Below are 25684 nucleotides of genomic sequence, written 5' to 3' on the forward strand. Positions count from 1 at the left end.
TCTTGAAATGAAATGGGAACCACCATCGCTAATTACAAGTCTAGGCACACCGAACCTAGGAAAGATGACGTTTTTGAAGAGTTTGATAACTACTCGTGTATCATTTGTAGGAGAAGCGATAGCTTCTATCCATTTTGAAACGTAATCGACGGCTACGAGTATATATTGATTTCCAAACGATGACGGAAACGGACCCATAAAGTCTATTCCCTAAACGTCAAATATTTCTACTTCCAGAATGCCCTTTTGAGGCATTTCATCGCGTCTCGAAATGTTTCCGGTTCGTTGGCATCTATCACAGTTTAGTACAGCAAAATAAACATCTTTCCACAGGTTGGGCCAGAAGAGTCCAGATTGGAGGATTTTGGCGCAGGTTCTAGATGTGCTATGGTGTCCTCCACACGGTGCAGAATGGCAGTGTGTTATTATACTTCCTATTTCTTCCTCGGGTACACAACGTCTAAAGATTCCATCGGGGCCTCTTTTGAACAGGAGTGGATCGTCCCAATAGTAATGTTTTAGGTCATGGAAGAATTTCTTCTTCTGTTGGTAACTTAGATCAGGAGGAAGCACACCAGCAGCTAGGTAGTTTACGAAATCTGCATACCAAGGTGTGTCAGAGCGGGCTAAAGCTATTTCTGCTAATTTGTTGGTTTCAGCGTTTGGATGGTATGGTTCGAATTCATTGGCTTCTAACTGAGCGATGAGTCTTTCATAAGGGAAATCATCGTCAATTGGTACTTGTTCGGGTTTCAGATTTTCCAATCGAGAGAGGTGATCTGCTACGACATTTTCAGTTCCCTTTTTATCTTTAATTTCCAAGTCGAACTCTTGTAATAATAGGATCCATCTCAACAATCTCGGTTTGGCGTCTTTCTTGGTTAGGAGGTACCTAATGGCAGCGTGGTCAGTGTATATGATTATTTTGGCTCCTACCAGGTAAGAACGGAACTTGTCTAATGCGAATACGACAGCTAATAATTCTTTTTCTGTCGTGGCATAATTCATTTGAGCTTCGTCTAGGGTTCTACTCGCATAGTATATGACATGTAGTTTCTTATCTTTTCTTTGCCCTAGAACGGCTCCTACAGCATAATCACTTGCGTCACACATTATTTCGAAAGGCTCATTCCAGTCGGGAGGTTGCATAATTGGCGCAGAGATTAATGCTCGTTTAAGCGTATGAAATGCTTCAGTGCATTTATCGGTAAAAATAAATTCGGTGTCTTTCATTAGTAATTCAGTTAAGGGTTTGGTTATTTTAGAGAAATCCTTAATGAAGCATCGGTAAAAACCAGCGTGTCCTAGAAAACTTCTTATTTCTCTAACAGTTTTGGGAGGTTGAAGGTTTTCGATAATTTCGATTTTTGCTTTATCTACTTCAATCCCTCTATCAGATACAATGTGTCCAAGTACAATTCCTTGTCGAACCATGAAATGGCACTTTTCCCAATTAAGGACTAGGTTTACGCTTACGCATCGTTTAAGTACCAATTCAAGGTTCTCTAAACATGTTTCAAAACTTCCTCCACAGACAGAGAAGTCGTCCATAAAGACCTCCATTATTCCATCTAGGAAGTCGGCAAATATTGCCATCATGCATCTTTGGAAGGTCGCGGGTGCATTGCAAAGCCCAAAGGGCATTCGTCTATAAGCGAATGTACCATAAGGACAGGTAAATGTGGTCTTCTCTTGGTCGTCAGGGTGGATAGGAATTTGGAAAAATCCGGAGTATCCATCCAGATAACAGAAATGTGAGTGTTTAGCTAGGCGTTCGAGCATTTGATCTATGAAAGGTAAAGGGAAATGGTCTTTTCGGGTAGCTTTGTTTAGCTTCCTATAGTCAATGCACATTCTCCATCCAGTTTGGGTACATTGCGCTACAGATTCGCCTTTTGTGTTAGTGATTACAGTAACTCCTCCTTACTTTGGTACGACATGAACGGGGCTAACCCATTTACTATCGGATATAGGGTATATTATTCCGGCTTCTAACAGTTTTTGGATTTCCTTTTTAACCACATCGCTCATAATAGGATTTATACGTGTGGACCTCCGATTTTTTAATACCGGGCCATACCTCTGATCTGTAGAGATACGTGAACTGACTCTTTTTTGTCGCTTAATGCTTTCGCATTTTTTGAAAATATCACAGAGTCGCCACCGACCTTTTATTTTATCCAATTAAGGAAAGGTTTATAAAAGAAACAGAAAAAAGACCTTTAAGAAATTCTGGGTAAGGGGGTAGGTTATACAAAGGGAAGGTGTTAGCACCCTTTGTATCCATGGTTATCCATGGGCTCTTAAGTTTGCTTAGCTCACTTGTTTTTCGATCACTTTTCAATTGCTCTGAAATTGCTCATATGTGGTTTCAAATACCTTTGTAATTTGAATTTTGTAATGATCCGTGTGTGGATGTATACAAAATGCTTGTTTATCTTTCGAAAGATGTTTTGAAAAGAACGTTAACTTTGTAATAATCCGTGTTTGGATGTATACAAAGTATTGTCTTTTTTGAAAGTTTTGAAAAATCAACAGTGTATGAGAATTTTGTTTGTTTTGATTTGAGCAAGCAAACTAGGAGGTCTACCCTGAGTTGTAAGGTCTTTATCCTATTTCCTTTAAAAATCTATCCTTTCACCGGATATAAAAGCAAGGTTCGATTTTGTACTCGAAATAGTAGAATTTTGACTTTGATTTTGAAAGGAATGAGAAGGGATTACCTCAAGAGGTGCAAGTGTGATTGTGATTGGATTCAGATATTTATCTTTGAAGTTAGTGATCTAACGGTTCAATTTTATCTTTGACATACACGCAGTTTATATTTGCTGGAAATTAAAGTGCGGAAATGTAAAGTGCGGAAAGTAAATCTACGCTATTACATCGATTGTGCGGGAAATGTAAACTAGCCTATTTACATGAATTTGACATCCTATACATTTATCTAGGAATTTTAAATTGCAAGAAAAGTAAAAGGCATGTTTTTTTGGATTTTTTATGATTGGTTTTAATTATAATTAATGCATGATTAATTAAATTAAAATGAAGAAAAGAGATGAAAATAGATTTAAACCTAGAAATTAAGTTTAAAATATGTACAAAATATTTGTTAATTAATTTTAAAACAAAACTAATTTTTTTGGAATTTTTGAAATTTGATTTGAAATTGATTTAAGTTAATTAAAACATAATTATGCAAATAATTATACAGATAATTAAAACTTAAAGATAAAATTATTCAAAATATGTACAAAATTAGTTTATAATATATAAACAATATTTAACACAAAGAACAATTTTTTTTATGATTTTTTGATTGGTTAGAATAATTAAAAAGCAAATATATAAATATATACTAATTAATTATACAAAATATTGAAATTTTGAAGAAAAATAAAATATTTTTATTTCAGAAAATAATATATTATTTTAGAAGTCTAAAAATATTTTTTGTGTATTTTTTGGATTTTTGAAACTATTTTTAATTAATTTTGCAAAGAAATTAAAATAAAATAGAAAAATAAAATAGAAAATAAAAGGATACTGATCCTGTGTGGTAATTTGTGAGGGAGCATGGTGTGGTGAGAGATCTGGCACGTTGGATCTGATTGGAAGTGAATCAGAGGGCTCAGATTTTGAGGAGCATGACAAAAGCATAGACAGCGCAACACAGGATCCAAGAATTTGAATAAAAGCTGGCGCGCGCATTCTGGCCAACCAGAGCCTGCCACGCCTTCATCTTCTTCCTCTCTCCGTTGCTATAGGCTCTGCAACCGTAGGTAAAGCCTTTAGTGACGGTTTTCGTCCGTAGCTACAAGACCTGCACATGTCAAAATTTCATACAAGCAATATAAATTACTTAGGAGACCATGGTTAAGCTTAAAATCGTCCCCTGAGTTCAAATATGTCATTGGTTTCTCCTAATTTTGCCTAAATCAGAGGATCCCAAATTTTAGCTTAAGAACCCTAAAATGGTATCTTCGTGTGTAAGCATCTAAAACTCAATTAAAGCTCCAGAAATGATCTACACACCACACCAAGTGCAAATATATGTCTACATCGTGTTAGATATGCTTAGGTTATGAGACACGAGTCAGTTTTAGTTTGGATGAATCGAGACCTGTAGCGTTCGATTCAAGGAGTTTCAGAGCTTGCAAATGACCTGGATATGTTCAGTGAAGCTCAAGGAACGTGTTTGAGTGTTTAGTTTGAATGGAAAGTGACTTAAATTTGGAATTCGAATTTCAAAATTCTTTGAATATTTTGAGAGATTACAAGTGTGTTACAAGCAAGAGTTTTTGCTCTCTATCTCTGTCTCTTTTCTTACTGAAGTGCTATAGCCTATTTATAAGCATTAGAGTGCTTAGAAACTAAGCCAAAAGCATTGATGAGTTTTTTGGAATCTTGACTTTTTCAACATTGGTAGCTTTGTCTTTAAGCCACCATGGCTTGATTTTCTTCTTCTCCTCTGCTGTACTTTGCTTTGGGACAGAGTTGAATGAGTCTTGCTTGGAATACAAGCTATTCTTTATCCATTTCATTTTCTTTTTAATTTTAATCTTAAAATAAGATAAAATTATGCCAAAAATGGATAAAAAATGGTGTGGGCTTAGTCTTGGTCGTGGGAGGCCCATATCATCATGGAAATGATGTTTGAATGCTGAAAACTTGGCCCCATTTGGAAAAAATGCAATTTTGAACAATGTTGGTTTCATGCATTTTCCAAAATTTAGCCAACTTTAACAAGGTGTAAATCCCTCAATTTTTGTCATATGAAGGAGATCTTGCACTTTTTGGAAACCTCAAAGAGTCCTCTAACCAATGCCTTTGGTCTCATGTCAAAATGATTTTTGAAGCTCCTTGTGTGTCCTTTTGAAAAAAGTGTCTTTTTGTTGACTTTGAAAATGACCTGTAATGTCTTTGATCATATTTTTCAAATGGTGAATCCAATGACCATGGGATCAATGGCATTTGAAAGATAATTGAATTTCCTTCAAAACAAGCTTTGGTTTGAATTTTTTGGATGAAGGATGAGAGAGTTATGATCAGTCAAAGTTGAGTTGACTTTTCAGGCAAAAACCCTAATTTTGAATCTTAGGGTTTTGTTGATTTTTGATCTTTCCTTGATGAATTATGATCATCCAATGATCAAATGATGAATCCTTTGACAAAATATGGACTTTGACAAAAAATTTCATTTTTGACTGTCTGTTGACCTTTTTGGTCAAACGGGTCGTCTGTTGACTGTTTGAGCTGCTGACGGTGCGTCTGAGTGAATTGAAGTTTGAAAATTTGTATGATGGTACTTTGAGATATATGGATGTGTATGAAATCCATTTGAGCTCTCAAAAACTTGTTGCTCCTGTAAAAACAAGAAAAACCCTGATTAGGGACTGTTTGTGTAGGAGATAGTTAAGCGTACCTGATTTTTGTGCAGTGTTGAGTCTCTGCTAATCGCTTGATATTCAGAAGACTTCTAGAACAAAAATCTTGGAATTTTGAATTGTGAAAGATTGATTTGATTGATGGTACAAAACACTGAGAATTGTACTGCCAGCAGTTTGGCTGTCGACTGACTGTTCAGGTATTGATGTAGCAGTTAGAGTGAAAAATCAACAGTCAAAGTTAATTTTCTTTTTTGTTGTTTTTGTTTTATGTTTTATGAGAAAGATGAAAGTTTATTTACATGACTTGTTAAAAACACAGACATAATAAATAACTAATATTTACGGTATGCGGGCAAAATTACCGATAATAACCCTGAAAATCATTTAATGCACAGAAATAGGAATATTTGACTGGCAGAAAACACACAAAATATTATCTTAGTAATTAAGCAATATTATGACAAATAGTACAACATTTAATACTGACAGTACAAATATTACATACTATATTGAACAGTACGACGAATAAACGGTACATTTAAGAAATAAGAAATACGGCAAATTTTAAGAATGACGATTAATGACCCATGCTATGAACAATAACATGTAGATGATTGGGAGCATAACCATTGCAGGTCCACACTCCTTAGGACTATGCAGGCAGAAGAAAGTCATGATCACCGTAGCAATGGTGATGACTGCAAGAGACAGTGTCTCTATCCATTTTGCCATTCTTGTTAGGGAAGAAGAGAAGATGGATTATGAAGTGGAATTTTGAGAAAGGAATTAGAATTTGATGTGAGATTTTATGGAAGAATGAGAGGTATTTATTGAATGGAAAGAAGGATAGAGACGTTGGGGAATAGTGTGATTCCGTACAAAAGGAAAATTTGAGTGGAAGTAAGATTTGAAAGAAAGTGGAGATAGTGTTGGGAAAAGAGAGATTTGATTTTTGAAAAAGAGATTTGAAAAGATTTTTGAAAATAATGGAATATAGTACAAAAATTAGTGGGAAACAAAAGATAATAATAATCTACTTGTTACCAGTACAGTCTGAGTTTCCTGATTCTGCGCCTGCAAAAAGATTTAACTCTGCACCAATTGTGTCAGTACTATTTATCTGTAAATAAATAAATAGCATGTGTGAAGTAATAAACAGTATTTGGCGTTTGCGTAAGAATAAATTCAACTGCAAGCCAAATTACTGTATAAGAAAAATTCTAAAAACTAAGTATTTCATATGTCAGGATATTTGTTGAAATAAAAATCCATGATGATATGAGACCCTTAATTTTCAGATTGGAGTTTCCTTGAAAAATATGTGGGCAAATTTTGGGGTATAACAGTTGCCCCTATTCAATCTTCTTAAACCTGAAGAGATTGTCTGAAATCTGAAGGTAGAAGATGATTGAATATTTAGATGCCCTGAAAATTTGCACTTACCTTAATCAGAAGAGATGTTGGAAGTGGCATTCGAATGTCGTCTGCGAAATGTTGTTGGCAGATTGAAACATTACCTGAGATGGGCTTTCATATGCCACCTGGTGAATGTGTTGATGGTTTGTTCATCAGAATGAATTCATTGATTATATCTTGATGAAGGATTTGAAAGTCTTTGTGTTGACTATTTCGGAACCGTCCAAGGTTACCGCTTTAAGTCTTGGAAGATAATCGTTACGGAACTTGTCCAAAGTTTTTCCGATTTAGATTTTGGAAGTTGATCATTGTGGAACCGTCTGAGGTATCGCTTTAGATCTGCAATGTTAGATCGTTTTGGAACCGTCTGAGGTATCGCTTTAGATCTGCAACGTTAGATCGTTCTGGAACCGCCTGAGGTATCGCTTTAGATCTGCAATGTTAGATCGTTTTGGAACCGTCTGAGGTATCGCTTTAGATCTGCAACGTTAGATCGTTCTTGGAACCGTCTGAGGTATTGCTTTAGATCTGCAATGTTAGATCGTTTTGGAACCGTCTGAGGTATCGCTTTAGATCTGTGATGCTTGTTTTTGAGTTGGTAAGTGATCAGAATGAATCTTCGGCTTGATTATATCTGAGAGAACCGTTCATGGAATTCAGGTGAACACGGCATGTGATTGAGAACATCTTTGTTGAAGATATCTGCCTACCTGAAAAATCAAGTTAGTGATATGCAATGTTTATGATGCATGTAAATGTGAGATATTCCCGGAGAAATATGCATGTTATGTTGTGTATGAATATGCGCATGATGCATGATGTATGATGTATGATGTATGAATGTATGAATGTATGAATGTATGAATGTATGAATGTGATGTCAAGCTTCTAATTGGAAAAATAAATTCCCACTAGTCAGCTGGACATGAATGTATTGTGATCGTTGATGATCTTTTGTCTTGCTTGAGTACCCTCGTCTGGGGAAATTCTTTGAGAACCCGGGTATCCCGTTGAAGGATCTTTGACTACTGCTTGGGGAACCAAAGGTAACTGGAAGTTCTGATGCCCTTTCAAATGGGAATGAGGAAGATGCATAATCCTCCGATGCACTATCTGACCAAGTCCGGGTGCGGGGATCACATCTTCTGAAGATAGTAATCTGGAACAACCCTGATGGGGAATAAGACTTCTTTTGAAGAGAAAATCTTTTTGAGGAATTTGCTGAGAAATGCGTTTCTCTTGGTGACTTCCTTCTGATGGAATGATGTCCAGATGATCGGGACATTTCCTGAATGCCATTCCTGTTTTTCCTGGTAAACATCAATCATATTCAAATGTATATGTTCATTCAAAATTATCATTGGGACGCTTACGCATTTAAAACAGAAAAAGTGAAAATAGTGATTTTTGAAAGAGCTGCATTGAAAAGAGCCATGATAGGCGGGTTAGCACAGGGAGACAACAATCTTAGAAGTAGGAAACTGTCAGAAAGTTTTGAAAAATATTTATGAAGATAAATAGCTATGTGAAAATGATCCAGTCAAGTTTCAACTCTGCTATTGCCAATCTGTCTTCGAGCATCTCATCCCTCACTTGTTGGAAGAAAGTGATTAGACTGATCGGTGTCTTTGAGGTGTTGAATCTTGATGGTGAGTGGGCAGCTGAACGGAACATAGTTGTATGCTTCATTCCCTAACTTTTGCCTAGGCCGCCCTTTCAGGTTTTCAGCCTACCGGGATAGTATTTGTTTAGTCTCTAATTTTTGCCTGGACCGCCCTTTCGGGTTTTCAATCCACCGAGACGCTCATTTTTTTGCCTAAGTTGCCCTTTCAGGTTTTCAACTTAGCGAGCTGTTTTTTTTTCTTTTTAAGAGAAGTATTTTTTGACTATGTCAGCATTCACAGGGTGTGGGAAATCCTCGCCATCCATGGTGGTAAGCAACATGGCGCCGCCGGAGAATATTTTCTTGATTATGAATGGTCCATAGTAACATGGAGTCCATTTGCCTCTGGGATCACCTTGTGGTAAGATGATGCGTTTGACAACCAAGCCACCAGTTTGGTATGCTTGACTTTTGACTTTTTTGTTGAAGGCTTTGATCATGCGCTTTTGGTATAGCTGACCATGACAAATAGCTGCGAGCCTTTTCTCATCAATCAAGTTTATCTGGTCCAACCGTGTTTGAATCCAATCGTCTTCGTCTAGATTGGCTTCTTTCATAATCCTTAGGGAAGGAATCTGAATTTCAATTGGAAGAACTGCCTCCATACCATAGACTAAGGAGAATGGAGTTGCCCCTGTTGAAGTACGCGCAGATGTGCGATAACCATGAAGAGCAAAAGGTAACATCTCATGCCAGTCTTTGTAGGTTACTGTCATTTTTTGTATGATTTTCTTGATGTTCTTGTTGGCAGCTTCCACCGCGCCGTTCATCTTTGGTCGATATGGAGAGGAATTATGATGTTTGATCTTGAACTGTGTGCAAAGTTCAGTAATCATTCTGTTGTTCAGATTTGTGCCATTGTCCGTGATAATCCGTTCAGGGATGCCATACCGACAAATGAGATTGTATTTGATGAACCGGGCTACCACATTTTTGGTGACAGAAGCAAATGAAGCTGCTTCTACCCACTTTGTGAAGTAGTCAATAGCGACCAGGATAAAGCGATGTCCGTTGGAGGCAGTAGGTTTGATTTCTCCAATCATATCAATACCCCACATTGCAAAAGGCCAAGGAGCCGTCAGGACGCTTAATGGAACTGGAGGTACATGTACTTTGTCAGCGTATATCTGGCATTTGTGACATGTTCGGGAGTGATGATGGCAGTCTGTTTCCATGGTAGACCAGTAATAACCTGCTCTAAGGATCTTTTTAGCCATTGTATGTCCACTGGAATGAGTACCGAAGGCACCATTGTGTATTTCTTCCATGATCTGTTCTGCTTCCTTCTTGTTTACACAGCGAAGTAAAGTCGAGTCATGGTTGCGTTTGTATAGGGTTCCATTGCTTAGAAAGAATTTGGCAGCAAATCTCCTTAGAAACTTTCTGTCATTAATGGATGCCCCTTCAGGGTACTCCTGAGCTTCGAGATATCTTTTTACCTCATGGAACCATGGTTTTTCCTCGGTTCCTTCGGTATTGATCTCATTGCAATAGGATGGTTCATCTTGCCTGTAGATGGTGATCATAGGCGCCTCGTTGTCCCACCTGACTTTGAACATGGATGACATGGTAGCTAAAGCGTCAGCTAGTTGATTTTCCTCGCGTGGGATGTGTTCGAAAGTGATTTCTTTGAAGTAAAGAATCAAACTCAGCACATATGCTTTGTAAGGAATTAGATTTGGGTGCTTCGTGTCCCATTCCCCTTTGACTTGGTAGATTACCAAGGCCGAGTCTCCGTAGACTTCCAGGAATTTGATTCTTAGATCGATTGCAGCTTTAAGACCCAGAATACATGCTTCGTATTCGGCTATATTGTTAGTGCAATTGAAGCATAACCTGGCAGTGAATGGTGTATGACCTCCTGCGGGGGAAATGATCACAGCTCCGATGCCATTGCCAAGTGCATTAGAAGCTCCGTCAAAAACCATGGTCCACCGGGCTCCTAGCCCGGGTCCTTCTGCTGGTCCTGGTTGTTTGTAGTCATTGACTAGCATAATGTCTTCGTCCGGGAAGTCAAAGTTCAATGCTTGATAATCGTCCACTGCTTGATGAGCCAGATGATCAGCTACCACACTTCCTTTGATTGCTTTTTGTGAAGTGTATTGAATGTCATATTCTGTTAAGATCATTTGCCATCTCGCTATTCTTCCAGAGAGAGCAGGTTTTTCGAACACGTATTTGATGGGATCCATCTTGGAGATTAGGAAAGTGGTGTGATTTAGCATGTACTGTCTTAGTCGGCGAGCTGCCCAAGCTAAGGCACAACAAGTTTTTTCGAGTAGTGAGTATCTTGTTTCACAATCGGTAAACTTTTTGCTAAGATAGTAGATTGCGTGCTCCTTTCGGCCGGATTCGTCATGTTGTCCTAGTACACACCCCATTGAGTCTTCTAACACAGTTAGGTACATTATCAGAGGTCTGCCTTCCACAGGTGGCAACAAGATTGGAGGTTTTTGGAGATATTCTTTGATTTTTTCAAAGGCTAACTGGCATTTGTCATTCCACCTTTCTACTTGATCTTTCTTCAACAGTTTGAAGATCGGCACACAAGTAGTAGTCATGTGGGCAATAAATCGGGCGATGTAATTTAGACGTCCCAAGAATCCTCTGACTTGTTTCTCAGTACGAGGTATAGGCATTTCTTGAATGGCTTTAACCTTGGCGGGATCAACCTCAATACCTTTGCTGCTGACGATGAAACCTAAGAGTTTGCCGGATCTTACTCCAAAGGTACACTTATTTGGGTTCAGTCGCAACTTGTATTTCTTGAGTCTGTCAAACAACTTGTGTAAATGACCCAAATGTTCTTCCTCGGTGTTGGATTTTGCAATCATGTCATCGACATACACCTCTATTTCTTGATGAATCATATCATGAAATAGCGCTACCATTGCACGTTGGTAGGTTGCTCCTGCGTTTTTCAGACCAAAGGGCATTACTTTGTAACAAAAGGTTCCCCAGGGTGTTGTGAAGGTTGTTTTTTCCATGTCTTCGGGTGCCATCTTGATTTGATTGTACCCTGAGAATCCGTCCATAAAGGAGAATACCTTGCATTGTGCGGTATTGTCAACCAGTACATCGATGTGTGGTAAAGGGAAATCATCTTTGGGGCTTGCCCGGTTCAGATCTCTGTAGTCTACGCACATTCTGACTTTCCCGTCTTTTTTAGGTACAGGGACGATGTTAGCTATCCAAGGAGGATAACTTACAACTTTTAGGAATCCGGCATTGAACTGTTTTTCAACCTCGTCTTTGATCTTTTTTGACATATCAGGCCTACTCCTTCGTAGTTTCTGTTTGACTGGAATGCTACCTTCTTTGATTGGCAGGCGATGAACTACAATGTCTGTGTCAAGGCCCGGCATATCCTCATAGGACCAGGCGAATATCTCGACGTAGTCTCGCGGCATTTGAATCAGTCTTTGCTTGACGCTGTGTTCTAAATCAGCCCCTATTTTGACTTCTTTCTTTTCTTCGTTGCTGCCCAAGTTGATGACCTCAATTGGCTCCTCGTGAGGCTGTATGGCCTTGTCTTCTTGTTCTAGCAGCCTTGCAAGTTCTCTTGGCACTTCACAATCTTCCTCACTTTCGTCCTCAGTTTGGTAGATCGGATTTTCAAAGTCATGACGGGCAATAGCAGAATCGTTGTTGACTGGATCCAGAGTGTATGTGAATCTGCATGTTAATTATGTGAGTATGTGTGAAGAAAAAACATAGCTATTAGAAGGCGAAGAAAGAAGGAAAAAGGATCACAAAATTTAAATATGCAAGCGTCCCATGATTTTATTGAATGCACATGATCATGATATGATAAGCCCTTATAGAAGGACCAGTGTGCTAAGGCACACGGCTTTCAAGCTCATGGTTCGATTGTGTAGCGGTAAAAATGTGACTTGACGCGTTTTCACGCATTCGAAGTACAACAGAGTCGCCACCGAACTTTATTTATTCCTAAAAGGAAAGGGAAAATATCGATAAAACCCACGAATTAAAAAAAAAGAACGGATAAGATGGTCATCGCAACCAAATTAGGGTTCGGGAGTCGGTTAAGCAAGGGGAAGGTATTAGCACCCCTCACTTCCATCGTACTCGATGGGACCCATTTAGTTAATCTTGTGATCAATTGTTAGCTTATTATCTATTTGCGTTATTTATTAGGTTGGAAAGAAGGAAGAAACAAAATAAGATTTTTTTATTATTGTGCTCGCCAAGACGTTTGTATCTTGTGCCTACGTATTCCCTAATGCAATGGGAAAGTCAGAGCAATCGTAGTTCGGGATAAAACTACGAAATGTTTTGTTGATTGATTTTAGCGAGAGGTACTCGATCGCTTTCAAATGGAAATACTACGCGCACATGGATATGATATCACTACAAGAATGGATAACTAAATCAAGATAAGACATGATTTTGGCCATCATCGCATTCGAGTGGAAGATGTTAGATCTTCACATGTGGAAGTATGTTCGTATTGAAATTGAATAAGTGTCTTGTTTTATGAAAAAAAGTGTTTTAGAATGTAAAAGGGTATGAATGAATTGAAAGTTTGTTTGTTAAGAGAAATCAAACATTTAAACAAAAGCTTAACGGCCATCGCTCAAATGTTTGAAAGAGAAAATTGTACAAGTACGTACAACCTCCTCGTAGGTGATGAAGATGATTTGATGAGTTGAAAGACATTTAATTGGATCCAAGTATTTAAACAAAAGCTTAACGGCCATCGCTTAAGATACTTGAAAGAGTGTTTGTTAAATTGATTTTTATAAAGTCTTTAATGGAGTTTAAACATCCAAACAAAGGCTTAACGGCCATCGCCTAAATGTTTAAAGAACAAATTGTACAAGTACGTACAAACTCTTCTTTCCATTATAGATAAAATGATTTGATTAAATGAAAGTGTTTTTTTTTTGTAAAGAAAATGGTGAATTAAATCGAGTTTTATGGAGCGTTTAATGGAATCCAAGTATTCGAATAAAAGCTTAACGGCCATCACCCAAATACTTTTAGGACAAATCGTACAAGTACGTACGAACCCTCCTTGATTCATCCATTAAAACTCAAAACTCGACTCGATTAAGAAAAAGCTATTTTTGTATCATTTTTTAAAGTATTTGAAAAGAAATTCTAAACATACATATAAAGTGAAGATATTTTTGGTATTTTCTATGAAAATAATAACTTTTAATTAAAAGGGAACTTTAAATCTAAAACAAAAATTTTGGTATATAAATAATATTTGAAAAGAAATTCTAAACATACATCTAAATGAGATACTCTTTGTTCTTTAGATAAATTAAATAAATAATATAAACATTTTTAAGGATTTTATAGAAAAATAAATCTAATTTTAATTAAAGAAAAGAATGACTTATCATTTTAAAAAAAGAATTTGGTATATAAAAAAAATAAAGAATAAAATTGGTAAAAAAAAAAGAAGCACATTGGGCCATGGGGTGTTGTATTCGAAACAGGGGGGTGAGGCCCAATGACAGAAGAAACAAAACAACAAAACATAAAAAATGGAAGGACCTTGGGCCGAGCCGGTTCAAAACCAGATCCAAACCCCTTTTATTTTAGAAAGGAAACGGGTTCAGAGAACCCTAAATCCACCGGCTATCACCCTCTGATCTTCTTCTCTCTCGCGGCCGTTTTCACGAAGAAAATATAAAACACAAACTCCCCACTCTGTCTTCATCTCGATTCGACTCTCTCGATTTCTCTCTCAGTTTATGCTCGCACGAAGTCATGGAAGAAACTCAAACTCTCTCGATTTTGTTATGGGCAGTAGATACAAATCACAAAACGTTAGAAGAAAATAAGCTATGTAAAATGCATAAAGAAAACAACACTCGAACCCAGGTATGATTCTCCGCGTCTTTCTTCTTCTGACTCGTTCTGTGCGTGATTTAGTGGTGATTTTTACTGCGGTGGATCTCTGTGTTTTGCTTCTGCGTTTATGTTGAGTTGATGTGTGAATAAGGATGAGTTTTCGGTTTTGATGGAGTGGTATATTGAGGTGAAGTTGGTGTAAAGGTGAGTATGGAGTTATGTGAGTTGAAAGTTTGTAAGGTATGTTGCGGATTGAGTGAGTGAGGGGGTGATGATTCGTGAGGTTTTTTGTGTTATAGTTCTGTTGAGTGTAAGGATTATAGAGTGTATTGAGCAGAGTTCTTTGAGAGGTGGATTGAGGGTGAAGGTTTTCTGCTATTTTGCGTGTGTATGGTGTGGATATCGTGAGAGAGTGTTGAGTGTGGTGTGGTTGGATGAATATAGGGAAGTATGTGTGTTGAAGGTCAGGCTATCGTTTAGCAGAGCAAGATGGCAGAGTATTTCTATTAAGTTTTGGTGGCTGCCTCTTCCTCTTGCTGTTGTGATGAGTACATGTTTATATAGGCTGAGATTAGGGTTTTAGATGTAGAATTGGGGGGAAAATGGTATGAAGATTTGAACAATTGAAGTAACTGTTTTTGTTGCTTTTTGATGCAGGGACTTGTCTTGCCATTTTTGTGCAAGTTTTGGACAGTTATGTGCAGCAGCAAGAAGCAGGTTTCTTGGAGTGTTATGGCATGGTGGAGAGGTAGCAGCATGGCATAGCAGGGACACGTGAAGACAAGAAATTTGTATTATTTTGGTCTTTTCCGCTGATGCAAATACACTGATGTAAATGCAAATGCAAATTGATGCAAAAAAACACTTTGGGCTGTAACTTAATAATTTTTGGTACATCTTTGTAAATTGGAGTTTTTTTGGACTGATTTATTGGACGAAAAGAATGAATATCTTAATGAAATAGATTTTAAAATAAATAAATAAATGGTTAATGACAATTGAATTATTTTAATTCTATTTCCATTCAAATTTAAATTAGTATTAATAATTAAAATATGATTTTAATTAATAATTCCAATTCAAAAATGTCTTGAAATAAAAATATAAAACAATGTGAAACAAAAATCAACTAGAGATGCAAAAGTTTTTTTTTTTCGACTTTAAATAAAAAGTCAATTTTTCGTTAAATATACAAAGACGCGATAGTTAAACGATGAATGTATGCAAAGTATGAATGTGACAAACCAGAGATGAATAAAATATCTGGGTCAAAAATTGGGGTATGACAGATGCCCCTATTTAATTATCTTGAGCCAGGCGTCTATGGCGAAAAGTAATTAAATACCAGAAGACCCAAATTTTTGTCCTTCTTATGCAGATGAAATGCAATGCATGGACTCTTTTTTCTTGAATGCAATATGATACGAGACATATGTTGAATTTTGCGGGGAATCAGGCGCCACAAGAGACAAACTATCAGTGGAATGTGGCATCCAAGAATAGCACTGGACAAAAACAAGGACCAATATCAGCCAGTGTACTGAGGAAGGCAAAGGAGAACATTAACATCAGCTAATGTACTGATGAACAAAAGGATATATATTATCAGCTAATGTACTGACTAAAGACGAAAAGGATACACGACTCGAATTAATGTACTGAAGAGGGAAAAAAAAGGATGATATCATCAGTTAATGTACTGAAGATGTGAAACAAATCGACCTGCACCAGTTAATGTACTGATGAGGGAAACAAGAGGGAACTCTTATCAACTAATGTACTGACGAAAATGACTCCTATACCAGCTAATGTACTGATAGGGAAGGAGGAAATAGGCCAACGTCAGTTAATGTACTGACGAAGATAGGTCCTATACCAGCTAGTGTACTGATAAGGATGAAATAACTATGACCAATCATCAGCTAATGTACTGATGAAGGGAAATAGGAGACAACTGACATCAGCTAATGTGCTGATGAAAGTCTTACATTAGCTATTGTACCAATGAGGGGCAACAAAAGTGCGTATTGTCAGTTAATGTACTGATGAAAGCAACAAAGGGTGATTAACATCAGCTAATGTACTGATGAACATAATAGAGAGTTAACATTATCAGCTAATGTACTGATGAATGTAAGGCGAAACTACCTTGGTAAATGCCAAGTTAGTTGGACTTAGATCTCGATGTAAGATGTTTGATAACAACGAGACCTTGAAAGAATGTAAATGAGCATGAATTTTGTTTTCATGCATGATAATGAATTTTCTATGCGTGATGAATGATCAATGTGATGCAATTGGTTATGAAAGCTGAGGTAGACTCTTTTGCGAGGGAAGATTGGAATTCTGATTCCTCAACACGAGAACACTGCCAACATCTGTTATGTCACACTGATGATCCCTTTGAGAAGGACTGATAAATTGCTTAGGGATTGCTGAAGAGGACTGCCCCTGACTGGCTGATTGTTATCTGATCGTTGCTTCAGTTCTTTGAAATGAATGTTGGTAATACTTGCCCCCAATATAACTTTTAAAAAACAAGATCTTTGAAGTAAGGTGCCCCTGATAGGATCACTGATCAAGTTTCTCGTCTGTTTGAACTTCCTTGAAAGACGAGTACTTGCTTGCAAATAAAATGTTCATTCAAAAATGGAAACTTTAATGCAACGCTCAAAGCATATTTTGAAATCAAAGTCATTGTAGGAATGATTTTATTGATGTATAGCAAATGAATCAAAAGTCCAAACACAGTTGTCTAGACATTTAAAGTGATGGACAAAGCAAAGGTATGGTAAAAGAAACGATTTGCAAAAATCTTTAGGAGTCAGGTTAACGCAACCTTGTTGTAGTATGCTTTCAAAATAAACCTTGCTTCAATTAGGTCTTTTGAAGGTTGTAACGTGGTTTGGTTCACGGTTTTAGAAACAAAGGAAATAGGCTCAAAGTATATTTGTACCCACCCCATTCTTCATGATGATCTCCAGTCCTACGCTCAGTTAATTCAAATTATGCATTCAGGCTCCAAGAGGCTTTGGAATTGCACCTATGATAATGATGATGGTTTAAAGGCCAAGGGGATCTTTGAGATGACACTCACTTCTTCCTTTTGATAGTCATAATGTTTTATTGTTGTTCAGGAACTTATTGACTTCTTTTTTTCTTATATCCCTAACTTTTGCTTAAACTGTTTCATTTGAGATTACAGCCAGCGGGATGCCCCAATTTTGCCTAAGTCTCCTTCATAGGTTTTGACTTAGCGGGCTTTTTTTCTTTTTTTTGAAATATATTTTTTTTGTATTGGAAAGATAGTGAATGCTTTGATAACGATTAACGATAACCATCTTGGTCACTTTCGATTGAAACCCTTATTGGAAGGTGTACTTAATGATTATCTTAAATTTGAATGCACAGGTAAATTAACTGAGAACTACCCTGCCCCAGGTTAAAATTGCGGTTTTTTGTTTAAAAAGAAACTCCAACTTCGAAGGCTCGGAGGGGGTTGACTAGGGATTAACTTCCTTATTTCTCCAGTGTTTGGGGATTTGAAACAATGCCTGTACATCATCAGCGAAGTTTCATTTGAAAGCATACAATTCAACAACTTGGGTATTTCGTTGTCATCATCCTCCCTCAAATCTTTGCATAAACAAAAGTTGATAAAGAAAGTGAACAAGAGATATATTTTTGTTTTTTTTTTTTGAAAGATAAAGCATAAAGATAAACACAGTGGATGTAAGTGAATTGATTCAAATATGTAATGCTCATTTCATTAAAACTAACATTGAGGAACAAACAAAGTTCAATGCAGTACACAATATAAAACAAGGAAATTGCAAACAGAAGGAAACAAGGCCTAGTGACTAATCAGTGACGAGGAAGATCGATCCTGTCTGAAACACTAGTAACTTGTCATTCTTGACCCAGTTGATTGATCTTCTTCTTGTTTAAGCTCTTCCATAGTTTACTGAAACATAATTCCAGTCCCAAGTGTTGAGGAACCAGTTTGACAGTGGAAAAACAAGTGTGAAGACGAAGACAGACGATATGAATTGACAACTTGAATGTATGAATATGGATGCATGAAATTTTTTGTTATTTTTATGCAAAGATGTATGTCATGTTATGTAATGTATGGTTTACATGTAACAGATTTCAAATCGTATGGAACAGAAATATTCTAATTTCTCAGCACAAAGTGGCACACAATAGGATAGTTCTAAGGTTCTTTCCAACAAGGTTCTAGACACAGTTCTCAGAGTTACGAGCTACTTTTGAAAACTTGATCATCTAGCAAATAACTTCCCACACAACCATGTTTTCAAATGAAGCCTATTCTGAGTGTGGTTTTCGCACTTACCCACGGTAATAGTTACGTTACGCAAGTTGGGCGCGAAACCACCATTTCCTAAAAAGTCATGGTTTAAGGGTTTTTCTAAAGGTCCCTAGAGTTAACGATCCAAATTGAAAACATCATCGCTCAAGTAAATAACTTACTTAACCAAAGACATCTTCTCAAAGGACCTACTCTAGGCGGGGTATTAGTACCTCCCACTTGACACTACGTCAAGCAAGTTTAATACTAACCCACCATCTTATCTTATGTGTTTCTTGAGCTCGGGTGTAGAGCTTTGTCCATAAAGTGCCAAAAATATTCCAACCATACGATAAGAAAAGAAACAATAAAAGAAATAAAAAGCAAATAAATAAAGCTAATAATATCACAATAAAAACTAAACTAGGGTTGACTCTCTTGGATATCCCCAGCAGAGTCGCCACTTTCTGTAGCGGTAAAAATGTGACTTGACGCGTTTTCACGCATTCGAAGTACAACAGAGTCGCCACCGAACTTTATTTATTCCTAAAAGGAAAGGGAAAATATCGATAAAACCCACGAATTAAAAAAAAAGAACGGATAAGATGGTCATCGCAACCAAATTAGGGTTCGGGAGTCGGTTAAGCAAGGGGAAGGTATTAGCACCCCTCACTTCCATCGTACTCGATGGGACCCATTTAGTTAATCTTGTGATCAATTGTTAGCTTATTATCTATTTGCGTTATTTATTAGGTTGGAAAGAAGGAAGAAACAAAATAAGATTTTTTTATTATTGTGCTCGCCAAGACGTTTGTATCTTGTGCCTACGTATTCCCTAATGCAATGGGAAAGTCAGAGCAATCGTAGTTCGGGATAAAACTACGAAATGTTTTGTTGATTGATTTTAGCGAGAGGTACTCGATCGCTTTCAAATGGAAATACTACGCGCACATGGATATGATATCACTACAAGAATGGATAACTAAATCAAGATAAGACATGATTTTGGCCATCATCGCATTCGAGTGGAAGATGTTAGATCTTCACATGTGGAAGTATGTTCGTATTGAAATTGAATAAGTGTCTTGTTTTATGAAAAAAAGTGTTTTAGAATGTAAAAGGGTATGAATGAATTGAAAGTTTGTTTGTTAAGAGAAATCAAACATTTAAACAAAAGCTTAACGGCCATCGCTCAAATGTTTGAAAGAGAAAATTGTACAAGTACGTACAACCTCCTCGTAGGTGATGAAGATGATTTGATGAGTTGAAAGACATTTAATTGGATCCAAGTATTTAAACAAAAGCTTAACGGCCATCGCTTAAGATACTTGAAAGAGTGTTTGTTAAATTGATTTTTATAAAGTCTTTAATGGAGTTTAAACATCCAAACAAAGGCTTAACGGCCATCGCCTAAATGTTTAAAGAACAAATTGTACAAGTACGTACAAACTCTTCTTTCCATTATAGATAAAATGATTTGATTAAATGAAAGTGTTTTTTTTTTGTAAAGAAAATGGTGAATTAAATCGAGTTTTATGGAGCGTTTAATGGAATCCAAGTATTCGAATAAAAGCTTAACGGCCATCACCCAAATACTTTTAGGACAAATCGTACAAGTACGTACGAACCCTCCTTGATTCATCCATTAAAACTCAAAACTCGACTCGATTAAGAAAAAGCTATTTTTGTATCATTTTTTAAAGTATTTGAAAAGAAATTCTAAACATACATATAAAGTGAAGATATTTTTGGTATTTTCTATGAAAATAATAACTTTTAATTAAAAGGGAACTTTAAATCTAAAACAAAAATTTTGGTATATAAATAATATTTGAAAAGAAATTCTAAACATACATCTAAATGAGATACTCTTTGTTCTTTAGATAAATTAAATAAATAATATAAACATTTTTAAGGATTTTATAGAAAAATAAATTTAATTTTAATTAAAGAAAAGAATGACTTATCATTTTAAAAAAAGAATTTGGTATATAAAAAAAATAAAGAATAAAATTGGTAAAAAAAAAAGAAGCACATTGGGCCATGGGGTGTTGTATTCGAAACAGGGGGGTGAGGCCCAATGACAGAAGAAACAAAACAACAAAACATAAAAAATGGAAGGACCTTGGGCCGAGCCGGTTCAAAACCAGATCCAAACCCCTTTTATTTTAGAAAGGAAACGGGTTCAGAGAACCCTAAATCCACCGGCTATCACCCTCTGATCTTCTTCTCTCTCGCGGCCGTTTTCACGAAGAAAATATAAAACACAAACTCCCCACTCTGTCTTCATCTCGATTCGACTCTCTCGATTTCTCTCTCAGTTTATGCTCGCACGAAGTCATGGAAGAAACTCAAACTCTCTCGATTTTGTTATGGGCAGTAGATACAAATCACAAAACGTTAGAAGAAAATAAGCTATGTAAAATGCATAAAGAAAACAACACTCGAACCCAGGTATGATTCTCCGCGTCTTTCTTCTTCTGACTCGTTCTGTGCGTGATTTAGTGGTGATTTTTACTGCGGTGGATCTCTGTGTTTTGCTTCTGCGTTTATGTTGAGTTGATGTGTGAATAAGGATGAGTTTTCGGTTTTGATGGAGTGGTATATTGAGGTGAAGTTGGTGTAAAGGTGAGTATGGAGTTATGTGAGTTGAAAGTTTGTAAGGTATGTTGCGGATTGAGTGAGTGAGGGGGTGATGATTCGTGAGGTTTTTTGTGTTATAGTTCTGTTGAGTGTAAGGATTATAGAGTGTATTGAGCAGAGTTCTTTGAGAGGTGGATTGAGGGTGAAGGTTTTCTGCTATTTTGCGTGTGTATGGTGTGGATATCGTGAGAGAGTGTTGAGTGTGGTGTGGTTGGATGAATATAGGGAAGTATGTGTGTTGAAGGTCAGGCTATCGTTTAGCAGAGCAAGATGGCAGAGTATTTCTATTAAGTTTTGGTGGCTGCCTCTTCCTCTTGCTGTTGTGATGAGTACATGTTTATATAGGCTGAGATTAGGGTTTTAGATGTAGAATTGGGGGGAAAATGGTATGAAGATTTGAACAATTGAAGTAACTGTTTTTGTTGCTTTTTGATGCAGGGACTTGTCTTGCCATTTTTGTGCAAGTTTTGGACAGTTATGTGCAGCAGCAAGAAGCAGGTTTCTTGGAGTGTTATGGCATGGTGGAGAGGTAGCAGCATGGCATAGCAGGGACACGTGAAGACAAGAAATTTGTATTATTTTGGTCTTTTCCGCTGATGCAAATACACTGATGTAAATGCAAATGCAAATTGATGCAAAAAAACACTTTGGGCTGTAACTTAATAATTTTTGGTACATCTTTGTAAATTGGAGTTTTTTTGGACTGATTTATTGGACGAAAAGAATGAATATCTTAATGAAATAGATTTTAAAATAAATAAATAAATGGTTAATGACAATTGAATTATTTTAATTCTATTTCCATTCAAATTTAAATTAGTATTAATAATTAAAATATGATTTTAATTAATAATTCCAATTCAAAAATGTCTTGAAATAAAAATATAAAACAATGTGAAACAAAAATCAACTAGAGATGCAAAAGTTTTTTTTTTTTCGACTTTAAATAAAAAGTCAATTTTTCGTTAAATATACAAAGACGCGATAGTTAAACGATGAATGTATGCAAAGTATGAATGTGACAAACCAGAGATGAATAAAATATCTGGGTCAAAAATTGGGGTATGACAGATGCCCCTATTTAATTATCTTGAGCCAGGCGTCTATGGCGAAAAGTAATTAAATACCAGAAGACCCAAATTTTTGTCCTTCTTATGCAGATGAAATGCAATGCATGGACTCTTTTTTCTTGAATGCAATATGATACGAGACATATGTTGAATTTTGCGGGGAATCAGGCGCCACAAGAGACAAACTATCAGTGGAATGTGGCATCCAAGAATAGCACTGGACAAAAACAAGGACCAATATCAGCCAGTGTACTGAGGAAGGCAAAGGAGAACATTAACATCAGCTAATGTACTGATGAACAAAAGGATATATATTATCAGCTAATGTACTGACTAAAGACGAAAAGGATACACGACTCGAATTAATGTACTGAAGAGGGAAAAAAAAGGATGATATCATCAGTTAATGTACTGAAGATGTGAAACAAATCGACCTGCACCAGTTAATGTACTGATGAGGGAAACAAGAGGGAACTCTTATCAACTAATGTACTGACGAAAATGACTCCTATACCAGCTAATGTACTGATAGGGAAGGAGGAAATAGGCCAACGTCAGTTAATGTACTGACGAAGATAGGTCCTATACCAGCTAGTGTACTGATAAGGATGAAATAACTATGACCAATCATCAGCTAATGTACTGATGAAGGGAAATAGGAGACAACTGACATCAGCTAATGTGCTGATGAAAGTCTTACATTAGCTATTGTACCAATGAGGGGCAACAAAAGTGCGTATTGTCAGTTAATGTACTGATGATAGCAACAAAGGGTGATTAACATCAGCTAATGTACTGATGAACATAATAGAGAGTTAACATTATCAGCTAATGTACTGATGAATGTAAGGCGAAACTACCTTGGTAAATGCCAAGTTAGTTGGACTTAGATCTCGATGTAAGATGTTTGATAACAACGAGACCTTGAAAGAATGTAAATGAGCATGAATTTTGTTTTCATGCATGATAATGAATTTTCTATGCGTGATGAATGATCAATGTGATGCAATTGGTTATGAAAGCTGAGGTAGACTCTTTTGCGAGGGAAGATTGGAATTCTGATTCCTCAACACGAGAACACTGCCAACATCTGTTATGTCACACTGATGATCCCTTTGAGAAGGACTGATAAATTGCTTAGGGATTGCTGAAGAGGACTGCCCCTGACTGGCTGATTGTTATCTGATCGTTGCTTCAGTTCTTTGAAATGAATGTTGGTAATACTTGCCCCCAATATAACTTTTAAAAAACAAGATCTTTGAAGTAAGGTGCCCCTGATAGGATCACTGATCAAGTTTCTCGTCTGTTTGAACTTCCTTGAAAGACGAGTACTTGCTTGCAAATAAAATGTTCATTCAAAAATGGAAACTTTAATGCAACGCTCAAAGCATATTTTGAAATCAAAGTCATTGTAGGAATGATTTTATTGATGTATAGCAAATGAATCAAAAGTCCAAACACAGTTGTCTAGACATTTAAAGTGATGGACAAAGCAAAGGTATGGTAAAAGAAACGATTTGCAAAAATCTTTAGGAGTCAGGTTAACGCAACCTTGTTGTAGTATGCTTTCAAAATAAACCTTGCTTCAATTAGGTCTTTTGAAGGTTGTAACGTGGTTTGGTTCACGGTTTTAGAAACAAAGGAAATAGGCTCAAAGTATATTTGTACCCACCCCATTCTTCATGATGATCTCCAGTCCTACGCTCAGTTAATTCAAATTATGCATTCAGGCTCCAAGAGGCTTTGGAATTGCACCTATGATAATGATGATGGTTTAAAGGCCAAGGGGATCTTTGAGATGACACTCACTTCTTCCTTTTGATAGTCATAATGTTTTATTGTTGTTCAGGAACTTATTGACTTCTTTTTTTCTTATATCCCTAACTTTTGCTTAAACTGTTTCATTTGAGATTACAGCCAGCGGGATGCCCCAATTTTGCCTAAGTCTCCTTCATAGGTTTTGACTTAGCGGGCTTTTTTTCTTTTTTTTGAAATATATTTTTTTTGTATTGGAAAGATAGTGAATGCTTTGATAACGATTAACGATAACCATCTTGGTCACTTTCGATTGAAACCCTTATTGGAAGGTGTACTTAATGATTATCTTAAATTTGAATGCACAGGTAAATTAACTGAGAACTACCCTGCCCCAGGTTAAAATTGCGGTTTTTTGTTTAAAAAGAAACTCCAACTTCGAAGGCTCGGAGGGGGTTGACTAGGGATTAACTTCCTTATTTCTCCAGTGTTTGGGGATTTGAAACAATGCCTGTACATCATCAGCGAAGTTTCATTTGAAAGCATACAATTCAACAACTTGGGTATTTCGTTGTCATCATCCTCCCTCAAATCTTTGCATAAACAAAAGTTGATAAAGAAAGTGAACAAGAGATATATTTTTGTTTTTTTTTTTTTGAAAGATAAAGCATAAAGATAAACACAGTGGATGTAAGTGAATTGATTCAAATATGTAATGCTCATTTCATTAAAACTAACATTCAGGAACAAACAAAGTTCAATGCAGTACACAATATAAAACAAGGAAATTGCAAACAGAAGGAAACAAGGCCTAGTGACTAATCAGTGACGAGGAAGATCGATCCTGTCTGAAACACTAGTAACTTGTCATTCTTGACCCAGTTGATTGATCTTCTTCTTGTTTAAGCTCTTCCATAGTTTACTGAAACATAATTCCAGTCCCAAGTGTTGAGGAACCAGTTTGACAGTGGAAAAACAAGTGTGAAGACGAAGACAGACGATATGAATTGACAACTTGAATGTATGAATATGGATGCATGAAATTTTTTGTTATTTTTATGCAAAGATGTATGTCATGTTATGTAATGTATGGTTTACATGTAACAGATTTCAAATCGTATGGAACAGAAATATTCTAATTTCTCAGCACAAAGTGGCACACAATAGGATAGTTCTAAGGTTCTTTCCAACAAGGTTCTAGACACAGTTCTCAGAGTTACGAGCTACTTTTGAAAACTTGATCATCTAGCAAATAACTTCCCACACAACCATGTTTTCAAATGAAGCCTATTCTGAGTGTGGTTTTCGCACTTACCCACGGTAATAGTTACGTTACGCAAGTTGGGCGCGAAACCACCATTTCCTAAAAAGTCATGGTTTAAGGGTTTTTCTAAAGGTCCCTAGAGTTAACGATCCAAATTGAAAACATCATCGCTCAAGTAAATAACTTACTTAACCAAAGACATCTTCTCAAAGGACCTACTCTAGGCGGGGTATTAGTACCTCCCACTTGACACTACGTCAAGCAAGTTTAATACTAACCCACCATCTTATCTTATGTGTTTCTTGAGCTCGGGTGTAGAGCTTTGTCCATAAAGTGCCAAAAATA

General features: G+C 36.6%; 2 long non-coding RNA genes across 2 annotated transcripts; both read left to right on the forward strand.

Annotated features, from left to right (window-relative positions):
• The first annotated feature begins 14067 nt into the window (after positions 1-14067).
• On the forward strand, positions 14068-15223 carry LOC131656105 (uncharacterized). The gene is made up of 2 exons (XR_009299991.1): positions 14068-14325; positions 14953-15223. It is a non-coding gene; the product is annotated as an uncharacterized LOC131656105 (long non-coding RNA).
• Positions 15224-20803: 5580 nt separating this feature from the next.
• LOC131656106 (uncharacterized) lies at positions 20804-21959 on the forward strand. Its single transcript, XR_009299992.1, has 2 exons — positions 20804-21061; positions 21689-21959. It is a non-coding gene; the product is annotated as an uncharacterized LOC131656106 (long non-coding RNA).
• The last annotated feature ends 3725 nt before the right edge of the window (positions 21960-25684 follow it).

The sequence above is a fragment of the Vicia villosa genome, linkage group LG3, assembly GCF_029867415.1.
Source record: "Vicia villosa cultivar HV-30 ecotype Madison, WI linkage group LG3, Vvil1.0, whole genome shotgun sequence".
NCBI lineage: Eukaryota > Viridiplantae > Streptophyta > Magnoliopsida > Fabales > Fabaceae > Vicia > Vicia villosa.